Below are 21,219 nucleotides of genomic sequence, written 5' to 3'. Positions count from 1 at the left end.
TAGGCATCATAATAGCAGTAAGGATAAAAGCTTGATCCACCTGAAAAGGGTATATAAGAAACGTGGCTTGGCAGTTGCAGTACAGGCAAGGGAAATGATCAAATGTCCTTTGGGATCCTGACACTCTCACTCTGGGCAGGAGGTCAGCACAAAGTCAGATATGACATCTAGGAACATGGAAGTGCATGTGGCCTGCTGAAGCACCCATCCCAGTACCAGTCTCCTTCTGTTCTGCCCTCTCCTCCTGTGCCAGAAATCCAGCTTCATACCTTAAACACTGTCCTCTGTGTCCCAGTTCCCTGGTCCCTGGTGTAGACAGGCATCTCTTGCAAAGATGTTAGGTACCCTGCAGCTCTCACATCTTGGTAAGGGTGTTCTCAGTTTCAGGTACCCAAATCTCAAGTATTTATCCTTCAGAAGTGGAAGCCTGCTGTCCCTTTTCCTGCCTCCTCTTTCACTCCTGTAGTACATTGCTCCTTCCTTTCCACAACTTCAGCTCAGTGACAGGGCAGAGACACTTGTATTGAGAGCTCTTCCCAAAATCAGGCAGCACCCAGGTCCCAGTGAACCTCATATGATCAGAGAACACCTGATGCCACGGAAAACACGAGTACTATTTTTCATGGTTTCAGGTCTGTAAAAACAAATGAGAGCTCTTTGCTAGTTTTCAGACTGTCTGATCCAATGACACCTACTGAGTGGGCCATGACCTAGGAAGCTTCTCAGCAGCTTCAGGAACAGGTTCCTGGGAGGAAACATGAACCACATGCCTTTGAGCCATTTGCTGGGAGCTGGTCAGAGGAACAAAGGACTTTTATCTTCCATGGGAAAATGCTGAATCATCAAAATCCACATTTTTCATAGGGGCACATCAGTTTTCATGACATTTTCAGGAAGAAGTTTTTCTAATGCAGGATAGAAAGCGGAAGGTTATTTTTATTTTTGTGGAGGATGGGGAGTTCAAAGAGAAAGACAGGGATAAGAGACTATAACCATATTCAGTCCACTGGACAAACAGTGTGAGTGTCAGTTCAAGTTTCGCTCTGCCTGGTCCAGAAGCAGGGCTGGATGTGCTCTGAGCAAACATCTGCATGCTAGAGAATAGCTGGAGGGGACAGGGGTGTAAATGTCTCTCTGTGCATAATTTTTGCAAGACACAATTAAAACGGCCTGGGCCCGTCCCATGTCAGAATTTCTGACACCCTGCAAATACCTGCACCTGAGGATTCAGCCGTCCCAGCCAGATGGATGGTTTGCATTCTACATCTCCTCTGCATCCTTCCAACTCACCAAGCTGCAGCAGCATCTGTGCCATGCATCAGGACCACATCCCTGCAGGACAAAAGGGGATAAGATGGGAGTCCTCTCCACTCACAGCACTGCTTGCTTTCTTTCTTGTGCAGAAACTTTTCTCTTTATCAGCCAACCTCTGCCACGCCAGCATGGAATAGGTTCTTGTCTGCGAGAGCACTGGCTTCTTTCATGCTACACCTATTTACCCCAGCAGAGGATCTCAGCCCCTGGAGCACAGCAAGGATGCTCCTACCACAGCACTCAGCCCTTTCTGGAACAAGCTCACATGAGCACTGCACAATTCTGTCCTGATCTGTCAGAAATGCATCAACCTGCTGCTGCAATATCCACCTGGACAGGAATGCTGCTCTTTAGGGTCACTTTCTTCCCCCACCAGGTCTGGCCCTGTCTTGTAGAATCTTGCTGCTGGGTGAAATGCATTTTCTTTTGGCACACAGATGCCTTTGTCTGGTTGGCTCTGCTCTTTTTAAGGGATCACCCACAGCACCTGCGGCTCTCACCCTGAGCTTTCTTCCTTTTCAGTGCCCCTGAAAATGTGACATTTTCTGATTAATTTACACCAAAGCTCAATTCAAAAGGGACCTCACGTGTAGCTTTTTTAGTAGGCCAAGTTTTGGCAAAGCAGAAATCCTTCTCAGGTGCGGCAGCTCTGTTCTTCTAACAGGCAGCCATTTCCACGGCTAGTACAGGTATTCATTCCTCCTCAGGTGTGGCTGGGAGCCTTAATTCCTGGGACAGAAGAGCACAGCGTGATTTGTATGGTCCATAGTGTTACAGGCCTTTGAAACTGCATTTTCTAGTCCTTCAGCTTCTCGCGGGAGACGCCAAAATTTAAAGCAGGTCTGTGCTCTAGTGAGTAACTGATGTAATTACGCTCACTTGTTACAAGGAGAAGCTTTCACAAGAGGGGGAGGCGGTGGCCCCACGCCAGGAGGTGTGTCCCCGATGACAAGCCGCGGAGCCAATCACAGCCCTGAAAGATCATCACATTCATACCAAAAAGAAAAGAAACCGCCCCAGGGTATTTATATTGAGGACGGAGGGGAAAAAAAAAAAAAAAAAAAAGAGTTGGCAAGAAAGAGAAAAAGAGACTGAGAACCTGCAACTTTGTTAACTAACTCTGCAGCTGAATTGAAAAAGCCCAGGCTGGTCCCCCTACAAATCTTGCTTCCTATCCCCTCCCCTCTCTCAAGCATCCCTGGAAATCTGTCTGTAGACTGGAGTGAAAAGTTCAGCTGCTTGGAGTGGTCTTCCTCTCCCCCTGGCAGGCAACCTCGTGAGCCGCTGCTGCCTGTGGGGCTGCCCGCCCCGGCCTGGGCTCAGGAGGGCGAGCCCCAGCGGGCAGGTGGGCAGCGATCCCTTGATGCCAGCAGGCCAGGGAGCAGGGCCGGCCAGGAGCCCCCGGGATTAATCATTACCTTCACAGCACCCAGCACGCTGGCACGGGCTCCCAGCTGCCCGTACCTCTGTTAAACAGCTAGGGAAAGAGAAGGCAGGTTTAGCTTTAACCAAGGGGTAAACGGTCAGCACTTAAAAATGCTGAACCACCAAAAACCAGCCAGCCACAGGTTATTTATTCCACTTGCACAAGGGGACTGCGAGGTCCAAAGGATGACAGGGCCCGTGGCAGCCTACAAACCCCATTTTCTGCCCCTGGCCTGTTGGATGAACCAGGGTAAAAAAATGCTTCCCCTCCCTGAGTGGCGTTTCTTCCTGCCCGCCCTCTCTGCTGCCTTTCTCTGTTCTGACTGCCTGTTCCCGGGTACAGACTGTCTCTGACTGCCCTGTGCGGAGCCTCGCACAATGGGGCTGTAATATAAGCTCGGCGCGAACGAGCTGCCGTTAATAATAATAATAAAAACGCCCATCACACCCTAAGGCAGCTGCGGACAGGGCCGAGCAGCAGCCGCAGCCCCGCTCCCTCGTGGGAAACCGGTGTCCCCCGGGAGCCCGCAGCCCCCTCTCCGCCGCCGCTCTGGCTGCCGGGGGGCAGGCGCTGCGCTTTGCCGGGGTGGGGAACACAAAGGCCCTTTCCCCGCCCGGGAAGCTCCGCAGCGGGCTGGGCGGCCGGGCCGGGCCGGGCCGGGTTGGGGCGAGGCGCGGGGCTGCCCTGCCACCTGCCGGCTGCGGGGCCTCCGTGCGGGCCGCGGGCACGGCCCCCACCCCGGCCTGGAGCCGGGCCGCAGCCGGGGCTGGGCTCGGAGCTGCCCTCGGGAAGGGCACCCCGGCGTGGCCACCAGGCACCTCCCCGCCCTCCGCGGCCTGGGTCAGAGCCGGGGGCCCCAGCGCTCGGTGTAACCCTGCCCCTGTCTGTCCGGCCTGCGGAGCCGCACAGCTGCCGAGAGCAGAGGCGCTGGGGCAAGCGGTGGCCTGGAATAGAAGGGACATGGCCCGCCCCGGGCTGCAGGGGCAGCGGTGGGGAGAGGGCTGTGTTGCTCTGCGATGGCTGGTGGTGCCGCGCTGTCAGCCACGGCTCTTTGTTTCCTCTCCTCCCCACCTCCCGCACAATCGTCTGACTGTTTCAGGCACGCACAGCTCTGGCTACTCAGCCCCTCCCCTTGCAAAAAACAGGAGACCAGGGAAACTCCTCTCCCATCCGCATCGTATGAGAAATGGGGAGGAGACCTTTCCCATGCCGTAATGGGCTGTCAGTGGCAGTTCTCTGTGGGGCTGGAGTACCTCCCTGGCTCCGAACCAGGCAGCGGGCCTGCGTTGCCAGCTGACCAGTCGCTGATGGCCACGCAATGTGGTCATCTTGCGCTGGGCAACAGGGCTTCTGCTGAAGCACCAAAAGTCTTAGGGGTGGGGATCAGGGAGAGCAGAATGAGCACATCCAGGTGGATGCTTTCATTCCAGCCGGAGGCCTCGGGTGCTAATTGCAGTGCCTTCTCTTTTGACAGGGGTGATGACCTCAGTGGAAATATGTGGCTCAGTCTAGAGGTCCCCATCTTGTAGCAGCTCAATAGACAGCCCACATTGTGGGGCAGCCATGCCAGATGTCAGGCTTGCTGTCACAGCCACTTTGCCAAAGGTGGTTCTCTGAACACCACCTCTCTCCCCTGCACTACAGTCCCTTCTCTCCCTTCCCACGAGACTTTTGGGCTTCCTCCCTCTACCATCGCTCCCCCCTTCTCCTCACGCTAAGACTATAGCTCACTCCCCTTCCCAGTAAAGACCACCCATTGCCATGGTAACATTGCCTCTTACAAAGTTGCAAGCACACACAAAGATATGTTTCTCCTCTGCTTTACAGCCCACCATCCCTTCATCCCAGTAAATAGGCTACGACTTTGCTTGTAGGGAGGAGACGGAGGGCTCTTGCATTTCATTTTCATTGAGGAGGGAGAAGTTATTTCAAACCCTTTGCTCCACAAGTGCTGAAGCCTCTGGTCACTGTAGGGAAAGCTGTCATTCATGGACCACCTGAAAGCCCTCGAAGGCAATGGTGCCCCAGGTGGATACTGGTAGTGCAGATGCTGGCCCTGCACTGGGAAAGAGTATCTGCCAGTTAGATGGGACAGGGCCTGTGGAAGACAAAAGAGGGGAGGTAAAACCTGTATTTCATCCATTCTGAGCAGAAAAAAATCTCTGCTGTGGTTGTATTCTGCTGCTGCCTCCCTGAGCAGCTCTGGTTCTCTTCCCAAAATGATTTCTTCAGCTTATAAAGCTAATCGGCCTGTCTCCAGGACTGCTGGCACCCCTTGCTGCCACAGCCACACCATGAATAATGGTGTGGTACTACTTACACGGCAGTACTAGCAATTTAATACTACCCTGGATGCACCCATGGTTCACTGCAGCCATAGCTATGACTGCACTGTGGACAACAGCTTATATTCATCAATCTCTTGTTCACTTTTCTTTTCCTTCCTGTCTTACTTATATACAATTCCCTCTTCCAGGGGATCTGCCCCAGGCCATTGCAACTCTGAACAAAATCTTTCTTTCATCCTCCTTTTTGTGTCTTTTCTTCTCTTTCACTTTGACCAAGACTTTCTTTCTCCTTGAAACCAGTGAAGGATCTCCCATATCTCCTGATCTGTTTGTCAGTCTGGTCCCTCCCAGTTTATCATTTTTGTTGTATAGTTTCCATACCGGGCTGTCACATATTCTCTTGCCTCCCTTTAAGTACTCCTTAAGTCTTCACCTCTTCCACAGTCTCCCCCCTCCCCTGAGTTAAACTTCCTACCATTACCACTGAACTTCTTTGCCCTGACCAGCGTCTGTTTCACCCCACCACATTATTCTAGAGGTGGCCTTGCATTCATGGTGTAAAGCCTCAGGTGACTCTGCTGGTGTCAAGTGCTGTGACTTGCCACATGCTACTGTGGTGCATCTGTGCTGGGCTTTTGCACCACAGCTGTGCAGGAGAGCTCAGTGTGAACATTAGGAACTGCTTGCAAATGTGCTGCTGAAACTGCTGATTGCCCCAAAGCAGGAGTGTGTTTACAGCACCTGAGAACTGGCTTTGAATGTTCCTATTTAATGCAAAGGAGTTATAATAAAATAACATTTTTAAAAGGTAGCTGGACTAAGGAGAAGAAGGATTGGTATCAGCGATGTTTATGCTTTGGCAACCCTGAGAGAAAAAATGGTGTGGAAAAGAAAGGAATTCTTTCTCCTAATATATTTTGCAGCAAATGGAAGAATCTGAGAGGAAAAAAGAACTGGTGCCGTTAAAGTGAAGAAAAGCAAAATAAACCATTCCTGGTATACAATCTGGACTCATTCCAGCATATTCCGATAAAATAAAAATAAACATGTAGGCGATTCCAGGCTTTAATTATCTTTGACAAACTCCACTGTCCAAGTCCCTCTGATTGACTGCAAATTTTGCACCCTTCTGAGCATGAATGAGAATTAGGAGGAAAACTACAGTAAATGAGGCTGTAGCAACAATGGACTTTCCCAGAGGCTGAGAAAAGTCCACAGAGAGGAAAATCTGCCAAGCCAGAAGTGCAAAGGCACCCCTGACCCCACTGCTCTCGTCCCTACATGTTCCTTCCTCAGTGAGGAAAACTGTAAACTCAGCAACACCCATGACAATCAGCAGGGTCAAATCCAAACATGAATTTTGTTTGCAAGTCAGAGCTTGGCCTAAATCCTTCTATAGTCCACCCATGTTCCAGCCATTGTTCTAGTCCAAACGTTTACCAGTGCTCTGCTCTAGTCTTCTGCTTATTCTCATGGTCCTTTTCTCTAACTTTTCTTTCCATTCTAATTTTTCCCTGAGATTTTGCCAACATTCCAACACACTATGCCAGGAGCATCCACTCTATGCTAATTTTACAGTCATGATCTTTTCATTACTGTCTGGTCTCCTTCACTCTGGCATGGGGGCTGGAACTCTGGCCTTCCTGCAAAACTCAGGCATTGCCATGCCAGCTGACCTCTACTAGGGAGTGCTCCTCCCATGGGATTTTGTTGGAATACTATACCTGGGGTACAGAGTTCTAGTAAGCACCTTCTGCCCTCCCTTTAGTCACAGGGACAAACACACGCCTCTACAAACAGCAAGATAGAATTTAGTTGACTCGAGTATTTCTCTGGATGTTCATCTCTCTTCATTGACTATAAAGCAAAGCCAAGGATTTATGAGCCCCTCATTTTGTGTAAAGTGAGCTAAATTCAAGGGGTTTTTGACACATTATTATTTTCCCATAGTAGTTTTTCTTCCTCAAAACAGATAGGCCTCAATCCTGTGAGAAAAGCCTCCCAAGAAACAGGATAACTTTTCTACCCATCAAATGCTGTTGCTTGGCTCCCTAGCCTAGCTAGAGTTCAGATAGCTAATTCTCTCCCAGGGCAGTGAGCCTGGCAGTGTCCAGCTACAGCTACTGATTTTTAGGCAGGACACACAGGTCTCATATTTAATTTAGGTGGGTTCTGCTGCTCCACTCACCAGCTAGAAATTCCTTAGCGTAATCCACATTGTCCCAGACTCCTAAGATACCTCTTGCACGTACAGAGGACAAACCTACATCATGTAGTCTGAGCCTGGATATCATGGGCCAGATCTTCCTCAGTTAGGATGAACCAGCACAGTTCCAGAGCCTCCAGAGAGGCTGTGCTGATTTACACCAGTCAAGGAGTGAGCCCCCTCGATGCAATGCCGGCCCTTAACTACATAACACAGATCACCTGGGCTGCTTGGAAGGCCCACAGTCTCCCTTGGGCTGCCTTCTTCACTTCTGATTCCTTGTGAAACTGTTATGGCTGGAGGAAAGTCACCACTATGAAAAGGTACATACTACGACAATATTCTTTCTAGCTTTGACAAACTTGTCCCCCACTACGTTGCTCAAACAAACTCCCAAGATATGGCAAGACACTTTGGCCCCCTCTCTCACCTTTTTCAGAGCTACCCTGGGGATCTGCAGAACTCCTGGGTAAACAGCAACATAAAATATTCAGTCATCACTGGGCAAAAAGTCCGTTGTGCCCTGCAGGAGTGAAACCATTTAGCTTGTGTATGGTGGCACCCCCAAAAGCATGGATAGGCTGCACATCCAGCACAGGCATAACTGTTCAGAAGAGTAGTGTTTAAAAGACACTGGTTTCTGACCCTTTTCTCTATCACCTCCTCCCATCCTGTATCGCTGACTTCCCCAACTGCCTTTCCTCTCTACCTTGTTTTCTCTTATCCACAGATGAGGAGAAGGCAGTGGACTGTCCCCAAGAGTTAATTCTGTAACTCAATCCTTCAGGATAGATCAGATCATACCTGTTTCCTGAGAATAATTTTATTGGTTTGTAAAATAATCATTTGACTTGTTCTGATCTTAGTGGCAGGTGCATCTCTGAGCAGCATGAAAAGATTTCAAGGTTGAATACTCTAATACTGCTTCTTCTGTGCTCCTCTTCTCATTGAAAAAGGCTAAAAGTGCCTTTCTGTTCCCAGGCATTATCTCTTCAAATACCTAATTAGAAATTATATAGAAAATCGAGACTTTTCTGGAGGTATACAGCAGAAGAACAAGAAGCAACAGAACAAGTTGTAGCAAGAGAATATATAATTAGATATTAGGAAACATTTTTGCACAATGAGGGTGGTCGAACACTGGAACATGCTGTCCAGAGATTGTGTAATGTCCAGCCCTGGAGATCTTCAACTGGACAAAGCCCTGAGCAGCTAGATCTAGCTCTGAAGGTGGATCTAACATAAAGATTTGCCATGCTTTGAGCAAAGGCTTGGACCAGATGACCACTAGAAGTGCCTTGTAACCTAAATTATTATATGAGTCATGAATCTGTAATTGCAGGAGCAAGCTGTGCTTCCCTTTGTCACAGTACCCTATGCAGTACCCTGCAGCAAATTCAAAATCTTCTCTGCCAGTTCATGATGTCTCAGTCTTGAATCACTAGGAGACCCTCATTAAAGAAGCCCGGGTGACTCCCAGTAAAGCAGAAACTTAAGAGACTGTTTGGACAGTCCTCATTGCACACCCTCAAACTATCTGAGCAATCCAGAGCAGGGAATGACGGAGTCTGGATTGACAGCACATCCTGCACAGGGAAGAACAGTGTGGGTCATGCTGCCCATTCACACATCTCTTCAAATGAGGAGACCAGTTGCCTCCATCCTTTCCTGGTGAACTCCTGTGACGCTGTAGTGTTTTAGACATTTCTAGAGGCTCCTCTTCACAGGAAAGAAATGTATAACACATGGGACACCAGGTCCCAGAGCCACCTCATTATCAGGATTATTTTGGAGGGATGCTGCCAGATAGTCAAAAAGGAGAGGAGAAAGACTAAGAGCTCCATAAGTGGCCATGTAGAAAATCCCTCCAGGGTTGCTCTTTACTATTGCCTAAATCTACTCCCCTTTCATACTCCTCCTACTCTTCAAAAAGGAGCCAGGTCACCCCAGAAGTTATGACGTCCTACATCCCAATGTGCCTATGTTTTGGAATCCCTTAGCACCACATTTTGCTTAGGTTGCCATGCTGCAGTAAAAATATACTGCTGTCCTCTCCTCAGTGTCTCCAGAGTACCTGTCTCCAGGAGCAGCTGTAGAAGAGCCAGGAAAAGCTGGGAATGCTAGATGCTTGAAAGGTTCCTTGGGTATGGGAAGCAGCTACCATTTGGGGTTTGGACATGGCTGCAGATGAAGACACATGTGCATTTTCGTGCACACCCCATTTCCCAGCCAGCAGCATGTAGTATGTATCTCCACTGCAACAAACGTCCTCATGGAAACTGTGGGTGCTGCTGAGCAAGCAGTACAGCCCCAGATAAATTATCAATGGCAACTGGTAGAGGGACAGAAGCACCTAGCTGGCTTTCTCCACAGAAATTTCCTTTTAACCACTGACTTCTCAACCTGATCCTCAGGGAGATTTATAAAATACCTTCAAAGAAGAAGCTGGGAGCTAGAATCCACAGTACTTCTGGATAGCAAAGCTCATCAACTCCGTAAATGCACTATTTTATGACACAATATTTCTTATTTCTCACTACTTCTCATCCCTCACATTTTTACAGGTGCTAACCACCTTTTTTCTCAAACTGCCCAGTTGATTACCAAACCCAAACTAAACTCAAAACATTTGTTCTCAGCCAGTCCTTTCTAGGAGTTTGCTGTTTGTGGTTCAAAATTGAAAAGGAGGCTTTTGTGCCTTTAAGTTTTCCCAGTTTTTTTCAAAACATGTAACTGGATTGAAAGAAATTGGTTCTCCCTACAAGCCTATCTGCTTCACAGCTGACAGAGGATGGTGGTTGCACCAGTTATTGCTAGTGCCATGGAGAGTCTGTGCTTGCCAGAGGAGACACATGACTCAGCTGCCAAGGCAGGCAGATGAGTGAAGAAAACCTTAATTTCATGATCAGGCCCAAAACTGTAACTCAGGCAGAGATGCAGACACACAGTGAGGAGGGAACAGGCAACTAGGGCAAAGGAACTGCCAGCGTATCACACGACTTGGGGAAACATATCCTGTGATGAGAATTGCATCAGAAACAAGGGCCCTTAGCCATTTTCATCCAGCCCTCCCCCAGTTAAACAGATTATGATGGAAAAAGAAGATGACACAAACGGCCAGAAAGAATTAAATGATCCCTGAGTGGGATAAATGAGCTGACTAAATTGTTGGTGCTGTGGGATGCAATCTGTTTAGGTCTGACAGAGATCAGAGCAGGGATGCTACTTACCATTCAGGGCCTCTCTGCATGCTGTAGAATACCAGCAGATACTAATGGTAAGTTTAATGGCTAACATGAGATGAGCACACACACACATATATAATAAAGCGGGACATAACTCAGAGCTGATGTCTGCCGTAAGCATGCACAACTCAGGCAAAAAATCAATACATTCCTGCCTAGTCACACAATGCTAATGGCAAGGTCCCAGTACATGGTAGTCATGGAGGATTTTAATTACCATTCCTGCATGTCTGCTGGGAAATGCACAATGCTAAACACCATCCAGCAGGAACTCTCTCAAAGGGCTTGAATACCATTCTCTGATTCAAAGCGCTAGAAAGACATGCTAGGCTGATAGCTAAGTAAGCCAGTAATGGGATATGGAGCCTTTCACCTCGAGGTCACCTTCTAGTGACCCATGGTTATTACCATCTGATTGCTGTTGCCTGTGTGAAATGAGGTGAGGAGCTTCGACCAGTTCCTCATGGCCAAGGGCCTCTATCACACAAAACCTGATGCTGCGGTTGGTGCTAATTGGCCCTGTTGGTCGCCAGCCTCTCCGGGAAGGCTGGGGACCCTGGCTCCCTGCTCCCTGCTGGGGGGCATCCCTGTCAAAGACGTCAGCCCAGTGTCCCTAGGGCTGGAGCTCAGATGGTTGGGTAGGCTGGAGCTCTTTGAGGGCCCTTTCCTGTTGCATAGGCTCCTTGGGAGGAGGGCGATTCCTTCTCTGCAAAGGAAGGGTTTAGGAAAGGCTTTCTCCTTTAAGACAGGGAGAAGCCCCCCTTTCAGCAGCTCTCCCAGCTGACACACAATGGCATGCCACCTCCTCGGCTGCACAGAAATGATAATCAGAGGTTCAGCTAACAGGAGAGAAAGGGAGCTGCTCCCTGCCCTCCCACCCCCCCCCCCCCCCCCCAATCGCATGATTCGTGTCACACGAGATGAGGTGGCAGATGGGTCGTTAGGGCCGCATTGGCTTTTTTAACTCCTTCCTCCCCCTCCCAGCCCTCTCCCAGAGGGGTGCATAGGGGCACACGCAAAGCGAGGAAGCCCTGGTGCAAGGGCTGGTTTTGCCGTGGCGAGGAGACCAAGCTGTTTGCACGGAGGGCCACTCTGTATCGTATCAATATCACAGTGTTACATCAGTTGCTTGTTTAAAAGGTGGTATCTGTGCTGAGTGAGGTATTTGGTTCCATCCCATTTCAGTCGGCTCTTCCCAGCTCCCACGTCCAGACGGGAGACGTATCTGAGAGGGACGTGGGGTGTCGGCACATCACAGAGGGATGGAAAAAAGAAGTGCCTTCCTGTCCAGTGGCTCCATCTGTTTTATTTCATGGCCATTATACACACCGATTGGCAGGGACAAGCTCTCCCCCTCCACCTCAGCATGGACTGCCAGCATTTGCTTAGCCAAGTAAACTTCACTGACCCAACCTCTATGAGGTAGTGCTACTCCTGGTGCAGGGCCAAATCATGTGAAACTCCTCAGGGTCTTTTGCCATCTCTTTTCGTCCAGGGTGCTCTGAACTTCAGCAGCTTGAGGAATAGCTGCAGGAGGAAGCACCTACCTGCTATGTGCCTACCTTTGGTGGCTTCATTTTTTTCCATCAGTGGTATGTGCTGTCAAAAAGAGAGAGCCTGGCAATCCAAGCTGAGCTCTGCTACTGATTACATTGCTTCAGTCTGATCCCATCATCCCTGACCTACAGGGGCCTGGAGTTACGCCACTGTTGATTGCCAGGCATTATTAACATTAGAAACAATAGTTCCTGGCATAGAGGTTAAGGGGGAGTTGGGGCATCTTCAATGAATTCTGCGGCATTTCCAGCATTTTTTGGGAGTGCAGTATTGTTTCTCTTTATTGTTGTGTCACATTTATTATGTGTGTGCTAGTTGTACTCAATCTGTTTGGCACATTTTAAAGGGCCACACCATGCAAAGGGATGCTGCTCAGGAGAAGGCCACGTGTGCTCTGTTAACACAGCAAGTGCTTTGCTTCTGGAGATGTGTTTGGTGTATCACTGGGAGCCATGGTTTTGCAGTAACGGTGCCATCAAGAATCGCGCAGCTTTACTGCTGCCTTCAGACCTGCCTTGCAGCCTCCCCACTAGCCTAGTCCTGGCCCCACAGTTCTACCCTACTTGCTCCTGCCCCACAGTCCCTGCTATGCCCTTCCTCCAACTCTGCCAAATCCCTTTTCTCTCCATTGCTATAATGTTATTCAATTGCAAATTCTTAACCTTTACTGAATTAACGCATCACATTGACCCTGTCTCTTGTGGCATCTTCCACAAGAAATACCTGTCTGACACTAAACAAAAAAATACTCATGTCAAGCATCTGCTTAGAAATAGAAACCCAAAAGCAGAAAGTGGGAGTTAGTGATCTTTGAAGGGCCGCATTCTGCACTGTAGTTCCCATACGAAGTTACCGTGGCCATGCCATTTATCTTGCCCTCTGTGGGAAGCAACGGGTGCCTTGCTCCTGTTAAATGCTGAAATGAGGAGAAGCTGGGAGTTCTGATCTCTCATGGATACAAGTTCAGAGTGTAGCAGGCAAAGTTTGCTGCTTACTGTATTTGACAGCCTGCTGGTGGGTTGCCTCTACTGCCTCCCATCAGGAAAGGGCTTTCTTGCTCTCCCACCTCTCACTTTTCTTCTCCACACCTGATGCTGTCATGAGATGCCACGGATTGAAAGCTGCTCCAGTTTGGATAGGAGGAACTGGCAAAATTTTGCTGTGATCTAGGACTCATAGGCAGTGTCTGCACATACGAGATGTGTAACTTGCTTTCTTCCTTCATGCCCAGCTTCCCAGAGGTCAAAACACAGAATTCAGGAAAGCAAAGGCTCTTCTTCATCCTTAAATTTTTCTTGATCTAAGCCAGTACAATCCTGATGCGGTGAGCAATCCTACTGAATTAACAGACATCAGTTTTCCAGAACCTCACCCAACCATCCATTTAACATACCAGTGGTATTCCTTTCCTCATGAAACCAAACACTGCCAGTATTTCCAATCCAGAAAAGATGTGTGGATTCAATGATCCCACCAGAGCCACCTGACCTCTGCAGAAATCTCCATGGGCCTCTGCAGCCACTGGACTGGGATTTCAATGAGCCAGAGTCCTGTGTTTAAGGAAAATACAGTGCTCTGTCTGCTCTTTCCCTCTTTCATTTGGGAGAGAATTCATCTTGGCTGACGAAATTTTCAGACAGTAGCTCCAGCTGAATGGAGGGTTTTCAATCCATTTTCTGCTCATGCAGCTTCTGCATGACAACTGCAAGTCCCAATCAGACCATGCCATGCCTCAAATCAGAGCAGGAGTCAGGTTTGGCTGAGAGAGAGGAAGGTATAGAGGCTTTCCCCTGGCTGGAGGTCTGGCTGGTGGTGATGTTTGAGCACCCTGAGCCAGGCAGCAGTTCAGGAAAGCCTTCCTATTATCCTCTGGTGACAAAAAGAGACTGTGAAACAGATGTGCAAAGCCATGCTCTTCAGGATGCAGATTGCTCCATAGATTTGAGCTGATCAGTGAGCCTCCTGCTCTCCTCCCCATCCTGCTGTACATGTGTTTCAAACGACAATTACATCTGTATCTTACAAAATACACTGCTCATAAGAGGAGGGAAAGCCACGGTGCTCCCTGCCCCCACTCCTCCAGGCCCCCATTAAGTCTGTTTGCCTGTGATTTCTTCCAAATGACAGAGCCAGTCTGTTAGCAGTTAAGTTAAACAGAGCTTGTCCTGTAATAACCCCGTTCAGGCTGCTAATTGGTACCAGTACCTACTCCCTGCCTCCTCCTCGCTGCTGGCAGAGTCTGCTGCTCTCCTGCCAGGTCAACAAGAGAAGGGGTGTCACCTGCTGGGCTTTGCTCTGGGACAGGGCCTCTTGCCAGGGCACAAGGTAGCATTGGCATGGAGAGACGAGCAAGGATGGGAAGGGCTTTTCCAGAGAAAGCAATGACCGTGTACCCACGAATGTGCTCTGTTCTCTGCTGCTGAAATTGAAGACAGCAGTTGCTCTGCCTGATCTGGCCACAAAGTCATCCTAATCCTCTCCATTTGCTGTTCAAACAATAATGACATCCCAGCATCACCACAGCAACATACGGCTTCACAGCAGGGAAGTCAGGGAAGGTACTGCCCCAGCTGGACACAGCTATGGAGTGCTGATGCCCAAGATGCCCAGCGTCCCTGGAGATGCAGCTATTGTTACTACCAAAATGCTCAGGATTATCTAATAACAGTCAGCCCATATATAGCACCATGCACTAGGAACAATTCAAGTTGAGCAACAGGTGAAAACAAAGATCTTGGGAAGGAATGTGCTTGCAGCCCTGCCCACTCCCTTGGAGAACACAGGTGACTGGGCAGAAGTCAAGGTTTGTTGTCTGGTGTTCAGAGTATGTGGGTTCAAATCCTTTGGATGACTTTTGGGAGTATGATACTATTTCACTCCCATGAGAAACTGTATTTTACTGCTCAAGATACTTCTAGCCATCACATTTCAGTCCCCTGCACAAAATAGGCAAAATAGAATTATTTTTGAAGTAATTTGCCTCTCAGAGAACATACTTGCTCATCTGTCCAGGGATCAGCAACACCCTCTACATGTGAGGAACCACCCCCACTAACACACACTGAATTTCAAATATTTGCTGTCAAGTAACAGGAAAAGAGATGACCAGATGCTTTCATCGATTTAATCAACAAACAAATGCAAGAATGCAAGAAGAACGCAACTTCATAGTGAGTGCTGTTCGAGGAAAAGAATGAGAAGGCCGAATCCGACAGGCTGCTCATTATGAAATATTTGTGCCACTCCCATTATTATTAGTCACTTGTTGTACATTTCCAAAGCAGTTAACTCAGTAATCCTCACAGTGCCGTGGGAGGTAAGACAGTTGTTACCCATTAAGTAAAAACCCTGGTTGTCAATGATGCCAAATGTTTTGGCTGCAGGGAGGCTACAGGAAAAGAGGATGCTCTGAACTCTTGGAAAGCAGGGCTTTGCTAGGGCAGCACAAGATCTCAGAAGTTCTCATTTTGCCTGCATCCGGGGTAAAAGTGGTCTACCTGCTGCCCAGAGAGGCCTCCCTGCAGTATGTGCAGTGTTTCCAGGCATTGGAGGAGTAATTTGATCCTGCACCCTTCTCTGAAGACCTTTGGTATGATCCTGAAGAGGGGTCTCAGGCCCCTGACAGCATCTGTCAGGCCAGATGCTCTTCCCAATAACTCCTGGGAATGACAGGAGTAAAGAGTCTTTATCCCGAATGTTGCCACATCTTTGTGTTGGGTCCCCCAAGAAGCAACTGGAAGAGCATCCTCAGGCACTGCAGCTCTGCACAGATGGGACCCTGCCCAGCCTTTGGCCCTGCAGAGCAGAGAAGGAATGCAGCATGGCTTTTCCCCACCAGTGTTATTCAAAATCAGACTCCAAGATCCCACCCTGAACACATTCTTGGGAAGAAAAAGAAATTTCTCTGTTCACTGACCAAGTGCCAAGAAGTGTGTTTATGCAGCCCCTTTTTTGAGAACAGTGTTTGATGCTGCTCATCAAAGCCTCCCTCATCCCCATTAGGCAGGGCTCCAAGCTCCTCCAAGATTCCCCAGCTCCCAGCTCCTTGGACCTGGAGCTATCCATGGTTTGTGCAACACACGCAGTTCTCATGGTCTTACTCACAGCAAACATCTGACTTCATGCACAGTTCCTGTTTTGGCACTGTAGTGTCCAAATCATCCCATCACATCAGAAAATTGTTCAGCTCAGAACAAGTGGCCCCAGCATTCATCCACATTAGGAACCACCAACACCACAAATGTGGAGAAGGTAGATTGTTGCAATCTAAGATAGATTCTTAACTGACATCTTAATTTAAGGAATTTTCGGAATCTCTGCTCAGGAGAGAAAGATCAGAAATGAGGGATGTGCTCTGGAGCTCCAGGTAGTGGAAGAGAAACTTGATGAATTTAGGAGCTGGCAAAGACTGCTGGTGTGAGAACCTGTTCAGGAGAGTCCCAGCAGCATCTCCACACAGAAGTGGTCAATAGCCTCTGTAGCTGGACCAGAGGGAAAGCAGAAGTCTGGGCTGGCTATGAAGCCCAAAGCTTTTGGATCTCAGGAGCAGAAGCTATACAACCAGCACTTTCTGTGTCTCTGAGCTAGTGGAGTAGTTTTAGGGACCTGGATATGAAAGAGCAGTGAGAACTTGCAAGCCAAATGCTTCTCATTAGTGGTTCATTCTCTTGGTGTGAGGGATAAAAGCTCAGAAAGAGCTAAAGCATCTCCCAGCGTTTGGGTGGAGGGAAAGAGAATGACTACAGAAGATCGTCCTTTCCCCAGACAGTGACTCTAGAGCTTGGCATGACCCTGAAGCAGGGCTGTTTTGCATCCCTGTGCTGCTGTCTCTGGCTGAGTGCCTGGCAGCACATCTCCCAGCCTTCAGGAGCTAAATGGGGAGAGACTTGGGCAACAAGGGCAAGAATACATTGGCTGTGCTTTGAAAAGCCACATGAGCATGGTGTTTCTGGAGCTTGTAGGCTTGTAGGGGTCTCCTGTTTTTCTGGGCATTCCTCAGGGAAGCCATGCTTGAATGTAACCAGCTGGGAAGCATAAAAAAATATATATGGAACAATGTTGGCACCCATTTTCTGGCATTTTAAGAGCCATCAACCTGCCATCAAGTCAGTGGAGCACTACTGCAGGTCTCAGATCATTCCTGTAGACTGGCAGCCTTTAGCAGGCAGTAGTCTGACCTTTTAGTGTTGAAGAACGAGCATTAAAAGAGAACTCTGGAGAATGGTCCCAGGGCTGAGGACTGAGCTGATGAAGGATTGTTCCTCCCAATGGCCAAATGGTGATGTAGCAAATCTTCATTGGTGGTAGAGAAGAAACTCATGTGTTTAGAACAGCTGCAAAACAACTGGCCATGCTGACCTTCCAAACGATAGTGAGAATTCTCTGAAGTATCTAAGAGACTCTTGGTGCCCTTACATCCAGCTGTTTGCATGCTTAGGGTAGATCCACTGCTTTGGGACCCATTCACTTGAAATCTTCACTGTGGGGGTTTGTTCACTCTTCTGAACACTCACATTTTTTGGAAAGCAAGGTGCAGCCCACAGAAGCAAGGTCTGGTCTTTCCGATCACAGAGCGCCAGCCCTGTTTGAGTCCAGCTCACAGCTGTCAACCATGACAGACTGTAAATCTGAGGGCCGGAATGGGAGAACATCTGGGTGGCCACCAGAGAGGGCTGGGGGGAGCTGTCAGGGGCACCGCCTGGCTTTTGATCAGCCCTAGGAACTGGCAACGTTCAGCAGGCGCTAATCCGCTCTTTTAGCGATTCTCAGCAATCAGCTTCCTTTCATAGCTGAAGGAGGGGAAAAGTTACTTGATCACAAACCTGAGAGAGCTGGTGTTGAAATATACCTTTAGCTTTTTTCCTGGATTTCTTTTAATTATAAAAGAGGAAGGTAGGAGGGAAATACAAATAAATATACACCAAATATTCACTCTACAGAGAAGAACTCTCCATTAACTCGTGGTACGTTTTCAAACAGATTATTTGCCTTTGGGTTTTCTGCTTTCTTGAGATTTCACATGACATGGAGAAGGGATTTTAGTCTCATGAGATCACGCAGGCAACCATCAGGACAGTCGACCGTGGCTACTTCTGGTGGAGGCTCCTCCAGCCTGTTAGATAGCTTCACATTTTTGTGCAGCCTTTCCATATAAAAAGGTTAGAGTACTGCTCCCTTTATAGAGAAGAGTAAGCTGAGAGCCTCAGCTCATGCTGCAAATCTGTGGCTGGGAACTAGATCCAGATCCAATGATCCCAAATGTCTTAGCTCTAAGAGTCTCATTGTGAAATCCTTTGTTTGAGCTGTCTTTTCGTTTGCATGGTGCTGTTTCTGCATTCGATGGACCACCCTAGAGGACATGTTGTCTCCTCAACTCAAAAGTGGATCTATCATTTAATTACTGTCAGAGCATGAACTATATTCACTTGCTGGGATCACAAAACTTCCTACAGAAACACTCATCAGCTGCAGAGAAAATGATGCCCAGTTAAAATTTAATTCACAGAGAATTTTTTTAGAGAAAAAATCCTCTAAAGACTGACCATTTGTATCACAGCTGTCTTAAGGGGAAGAGAGACTAGAGACTTGCTGTGCTCTGTGCTTGCAACTGGAGTCAGTCTTTAACTCAAAGATTTATTGCTCAGGGAGGGTCCCACTGGAGGCCCAGCACTCCCTGGCCTGTATGATGTGAATGGAGCCACAAGTCAGGTGGTTTTCCCAACACCACGCTTTGAATCCAGCTGATTCAAGTGCAAAACTGAAAACTCCCGAGCTCCGTTACAGCTCCTGACCTGTGGACAGCCCTGCCTCTCTGAATTTAATAAGGTTTTAAATGGGAGCAGGTGTGTAGCATAAGCTAAAGGAGTCCAAGGGAAACCTCTCACTCACAGGTAGCCACAACCATGTTCTGTAGGTCCAACCACCAGTGTCACAAGAACATGCAGAAATGTTCTCTACCGCCACAGGACGTGTCACTGTCCTTGATCCTAAACATACAGGCTGACTTTTAATTAGCAACACACGTCCCAGAAGAATGGCAAGATGTGTCTGAATTTACCTCTATCTTAATTGCATCAGGAAGTTGCCTTCTGGTGCTGATCAGCTCTGAAACTTTTGGCACATCTCATGCTAACAGAGCAAGGCTGCAGCTGGCAGTTCCTCCCAGGCTCTCCCTGGTCTCTTATTCACCAACCTCTGAGTAGCACCTGCTGCAGGCGAAGCCTCCTGGGAGTACCAAATTGGTCCAGTGTTCCCATGTGGGAGAATAGGATGCTCTATGGAGCCACCTTGGTGCTGGCAAGCAGAGGAGTTACAAGGCTGCAGTGGGGTGGGGTACAGTGGGAAAGGGTAATTGAAAGGGTGGGAGGTTTATACGAGGATAATCTACAGGGTGAATCTCAAGACTGGATTTGTCACAGAGAAATCCCACTTTGTTATTCCAAATTATCTTGGTTCCAGTTCAGTTCTGTGTAGGTAGAGATGTACGTAAATGTGAATGTGATATGTGTACACACAGGGCATAGCCAGACAGCCACCTCTACAACCATCTGGCTTCCCTCACCCTTGCTACTGGCTCCACTGTGCCAGGAACTGATGTGATTCCACTGATTACCAGGCACAACTTGTCAGAGCACAGCCCATTTTGCCATCCTTAATGCCAGCTGGGAATGCAAAATGGGAAATTCCTGGGACAGAGCACATCCCTTCCCCACCTTCCCCCTTATTCCAGGAGGGAAAATGGGCTCTGGTGAAGCCCTGGCTCACATCAGCCCCAATCCTCTCTCTCTTCAGGCTTGCTGTATTTCTTCTCCCTGCCTAATTTCCCTGTGAGGGAGTGTGGCCAGGCTCGCTTCCTCTCACAAAGCAGATGTGAGGTTTGGGACTGCAGCTCCCAGAGATCTGGGCTATATCATCCTGTACCAAAGCCCAGCCATGTGGTGGCCTTGATGTTGCAGCACACATTGAGTTCAAAATGGCAGGGAGGTACTCGTGTTGAGCATAGCTCCTTTGCTAATACTGGGTGGCCCCAGCCTGCTGAGAGCTTTAATTTAGGAAGCTGATGGTGGCTCTCAACACACTTGTGTCTGCCGGTTGGTTTGGCTGAACTAGAAACACATCCCCTTCACTCCCTGTGGCATAGCCTATTCAGGGTCACAGTACCTCTGCTACCACGGGAATCGTGCATCCCCATGCTCCCCTCCTCCACCTGCCCTTTTTCTCTCGTGTTGCAGCCTAGAGAGCATCACAGAGAAGCTTCTGAGGTCTGAGAGCCTAGCAGCAGCAGGATGACAGCATCCCTGCCTGCAAGAGCCTCAGAGTTACAGGGTGATGTCCAGTGGCCTTCATGGAGTCCATGCCCCAGGAAGGAGGCAGCAAGAATGTCTGCAGCTCTCCAGATGGTCCTTAGTACATATGAGCAGCTCTACTCCCCTTTCTCTAGCCTGGTTCCTCGGACACAAAGGTGCACTGTGGCAGAATAGGGTCTGCGTACGGGAGAGGCTGAGCTGGAACAGGCACTGGGGCTGAGACAGCCTTCTTGGTGATTGCTTTTCTTTATTTAGTATCTACTGCTGGAGGGCAGCTTAATCCTTGCCTTTCTTCCCACATTAAACGCCAGTGCTCAGACTCTACACACCTAGGTGCTAACAGACTAAACAAGATGAAGAAGCAGGGGGTGTATAATTGTGATACCAATATATGTCGCAGCTTACACAGAAGATAATTGGTGTGTGCCAAAAAGGCAGTGGTAAATGGGTCCCGGAGGAGATTTCTCCCTAGAAGAGCAGCATTTCACACCACCAGCCTCCGTAATGAGGGGGAAACTATGCATCCTTTGTCCCAGGGGTCCTACCATGAGGTGTAGGCAATAGACTGCGGCAGCCCTCAAGCACAGCTATCTGCCTTACTCGGGCAGTGGATACTCCTCCTGCTTCCTCGGTTTGTTTTGATGCTCTTCTACTGTGAGACCATAGTTATAGAAAAGAAATGAGTTAGTTCTGCCAAACCAAGGAGTTTGATGTTTGATTGCAAGTTTTGGGAAGAGAGATCAAATGGGGTTTTTTTCTCAGCCATGACCACTTAGAGCTTGGTTGAGACACTTCCCACCACAGCAGTGCAATCTTTCAGAGCACACTGCTTTCTTAAGCCATCTTTTTGTTTTGGGCTGTGTGGTTTTTGTGGTGG

At 48.6% G+C, this 21,219-nt stretch overlaps 1 long non-coding RNA gene across 2 annotated transcripts in view; it reads right to left on the bottom strand.

Moving 5' to 3' along the window:
• Positions 1-21,219, bottom strand: part of LOC121662133 — a 47,444-nt gene that overhangs the window by 16,266 nt on the left and 9,959 nt on the right. The window contains exons 2-3 of one of the 2 annotated variants that reach the window (XR_006015202.1): positions 1,902-2,043; positions 1,214-1,332 (exon numbers count right to left, since the gene is read on the bottom strand). This is a non-coding gene — a long non-coding RNA (uncharacterized LOC121662133). Of the gene's footprint in view, positions 1-1,213; positions 1,333-1,901; positions 2,475-21,219 lie in introns of those variants that run through there. The other variant, XR_006015201.1, reaches the window with a different exon arrangement.

Source organism: Corvus kubaryi, unplaced genomic scaffold, assembly GCF_017639235.1.
Source record: "Corvus kubaryi isolate FWS band 111438036 unplaced genomic scaffold, C.kubaryi_AGA036_p1.0 37232, whole genome shotgun sequence".
In the NCBI taxonomy this organism is placed as follows: Eukaryota; Metazoa; Chordata; class Aves; order Passeriformes; family Corvidae; genus Corvus; species Corvus kubaryi.
Note: the sequence above shows the minus strand (reverse complement) of the source record. Positions and strands in the feature narration are given on the sequence as shown.